Below are 3,181 nucleotides of genomic sequence, written 5' to 3'. Positions count from 1 at the left end.
AGTAAGAAGAAAGATCCATTACCTGCAGAGGGGCCCCATTGTGAAGCACTCAGGGGCCCTGAAAAGCCTTATGAGAGGACCTGTGTGTAGTCACTGTTGAAGCCCAGCACTTGCATGGATTGTGAGCTTAACGGAGGCGTCCTCTGATAATAACTGCCTTCCTGCCCTATATTTCTGTATACGGATGAAGAATTGTTCTAGGAAGAGCCCTGTCATCTGTCTACAAAGTCATTCTAGCAAGTAAACCTGTGGCCCAAATGCTCACAGAGAGGGGTGGGGGAGGGCCAGACAAGGACATCCTCAGGGGCCAGGCATCCTCATTATTAATCTGTGATGTCATGAGTTGTCTTCTCTGCCTTTTGGCTAAGATCAAGTGAAGTATCTGTTCTTATCAGTTGTCTGGGACAGGACCCTGACTCTTCACCAATTGGGGCACCAGTAAGTAATCCCGGATGTAATAAGGTGGGAATGGGAGAGCCTTTTTCTTCCGGATTGATTCTGGCCTGGTGCACCAGGCTTGTCCCCGGTGGTAGTCAAGGATTTTCCAGCATGAAGGTCATGCCACAGCACCTACATCGAATTTAAGTCCGGACTTTAACTAGACCACTCCAAAACCTTCATTTTGTTTTTGTTTTTTATTCAGGGTGGACTTGTTGGTGTTTTTGGATCATTGTCCTGCTGCAAAACCCAAATGCGCTTGAGCTTCAGGTCAGGAACTGCTGGCTGGACATTGTCCTTCAGGATTTTCTGGTAGAGCATAGAATTCATGGTTCCATCGATGGTGGCAAGTCCTCCAGGTCCTGACCATCACACTACTGCCACCATGTTTCACTGTTGGGCTGATGTTCTTTTTATGAATCGCTGTGTTAGTTTTACGCCAGATGTAACGGGATGCACACCTTCCACCAAGATCAACTTTTGTCCCATCAGTCCACAGAATATTTGCCCAAAAGTCTTGGTGGTAGTCAAGATGGTTTTTGGGAAATGTGAGATGAGCCTTTGTGTTCTTTTTGGTCAGCAGTGGCTGTGGCCTTGGAACTCTCCCATGGCGGCCATTTTTTTCCCGGTCTCTTTCTTATTGTTGAATCATGAACACTGACCTTACCTGAGGCAAGTGAGGCCTGCAGTTCTTTAGATGTTGTTCTGGCTTCTTTTATGACCTCCTGGATGAGTTGTCGTTGGGCTCTTGGAGTAATTTTGGTAGGCCACCCACACCTGGGAAGGTTCACCACTGTTCCAAGTTTTCTCCATTTGTGGATAATGGCTCTCACTGTGGTTCACTGGTGTCCCAAAACCTTAGAAATAGCTTTGTAACCCTTTCCAGACTGATACATGCAAATTACTTTGTTTATTGTCTGTTCGTAAATTTCTTTAGATCGGTACATTATGTGTTGCTTTTTGAGATCTTTTAACATGCTTCACTTTGTCAGAAAGCTTCTATTCAAGTGACTGTTGATTCAACAGGTCTGGCAGTAATCATGGTGTGGCAAGTGAAGCTTAACTCAGCTTTCCAAAAAATGGAACAGTTCATTCATGATTTAACAAGGAAGTTGGAGGGGGGGGGGCAGCTACTTTTTCACATAGGGCCAGGCAGGTCTGGACAGCTTTTTTCCTTTAATAAATGAAATCAGGAAGGGGAAAATATTTTTTTCTAGCACTGTCTGCTAATGTATGCTGCCATTGGGATGTGCCAGGAAAGGGTCAGGATACAATGTTTCTATTAGTTCCTGTTTTTATGTAGAGAATGGATGTCTCCCTATCAGAAATTCGTTTCTAATTGATATAATTTTGTCCTTTTTTGTTCTCCTCCTCCTTTCACTCACCTTTAATCTTTCTTTCTTTTTCTCTCTGTGTCTCCTGTTGCTGTACGAGGCGCCCGAAGCCGGGAAATGATTATGGATCGTCCTGTTTAAAATTCGGTATTATTTATGTCCCATATGTGCACCGATTCTCGGCATCCATTTATAACCGTCAGATTAATGTGAACAATTTCATGAGTATAAATCTTTTTGCTTTTCTGGGAGAGAGATGGCGAAAAACAGCTGAATCGTATCATTTTTACAGCGCACTGAACGCCTGTGAGCTCGGCGAGTGTTCTGCGTTGTAATTATGAAAAAATCTGCTCATTGTTAGCGAAACCTGCTGATTCTTAACGAGGCGGACTGGTCACTGCATTCAGTGACACTAAGGGCTGCGTACACAGGTATGATCAGTTGAAACATCCAGTCTTGCACAGGTGTACTGGCTCCTCCCCTTCAGTCTTGCACAGGTGTACTGGCTCCTCCCCTTCATTCCTACACAGGTGTACCGGCTCCTCCCCTTCAGTCCTGCACAGGTGTACCAGCTCCCCCCCTTCAGTCTTGCACAGGTGTACCGACTCCTCCCCTTCAGTCCTGCACAGCTGTACCGGCTCCTCCTCTTCAGTCCTGCACAGCTGTACCGGCTCCTCCTCTTCAGTCCTGCACAAGTGTACCAGCTCCTCCCCTTCAGTCTTGCACAGGTGTACCGGCTCCTCCCCTCCAGTCTTTCACAGGTGTACTGGTTTCTCCCCTTCAGTCTTGCACAGGTGTACTGGTTCCTCCCCTTCAGTCTTGCACAGGTGTACCTGCTCCCCTCCTCCAATCTTGCACAGGTTTACCTACTCCTCCCCTTCAGTCCTGCACAAGTGTACCAGCTCCTCCCCTCCAGTATTGCACAGGTGTATTGGCTCCTCCCCTTCAGTCTTGCACAGGTGTTCTGGCTCTTCCCCTTCAGTCTTGCACAGGTGTACCGGCTCCTCCCCTTCAGTCTTGCACAGGTGTACCGGTTCCTCCCCTTCAGGCTTGCACAGGTGTACCGGCTCCTCCCCTTTAGTCTTGCACAGTTGTACCAGCTCCTCCCCTTCAGTCTTTCACAGGTGTACCGGCTCCTCCCCTTCAGTCTTGCATAAGTTATAGGCCCCTCCCCTTCAGTCTTGCCAGGTGTACCCCCTCCTCAGCGGCAAATCCACAGTCTGGGAGAGGAGGTGGTTGTCCTCCCTACCCATCTGCAGTGTAGGGACTCAGGATCACAGGAAATTGTCCTTGTTCCGCAGTGGGAGTCTGAGAGTCCAGAAAATGGAGAAAAATGGCTCATTTTCCCAGCAGCAGTTCCACAGTCCAGGAGAGGAGATGGTTGCCCTCCCTCCCCAGAAGCAGTTCCA

At 47.9% G+C, this 3,181-nt stretch overlaps 1 pseudogene; it reads left to right on the top strand.

The window, feature by feature from the left end:
- Positions 1-343: 343 nt before the first annotated feature.
- LOC149431414 (U2 spliceosomal RNA) lies at positions 344-429 on the top strand (annotated as a pseudogene).
- Positions 430-3,181: the final 2,752 nt, after the last annotated feature.

This window comes from Staurois parvus, unplaced genomic scaffold (assembly GCF_062004578.1).
Source record: "Staurois parvus isolate SC_StPar_1 unplaced genomic scaffold, SC_StPar_1.0 ptg002274l, whole genome shotgun sequence".
NCBI lineage: Eukaryota > Metazoa > Chordata > Amphibia > Anura > Ranidae > Staurois > Staurois parvus.
This window is presented reverse-complemented; position numbering and strand designations above follow the sequence as displayed.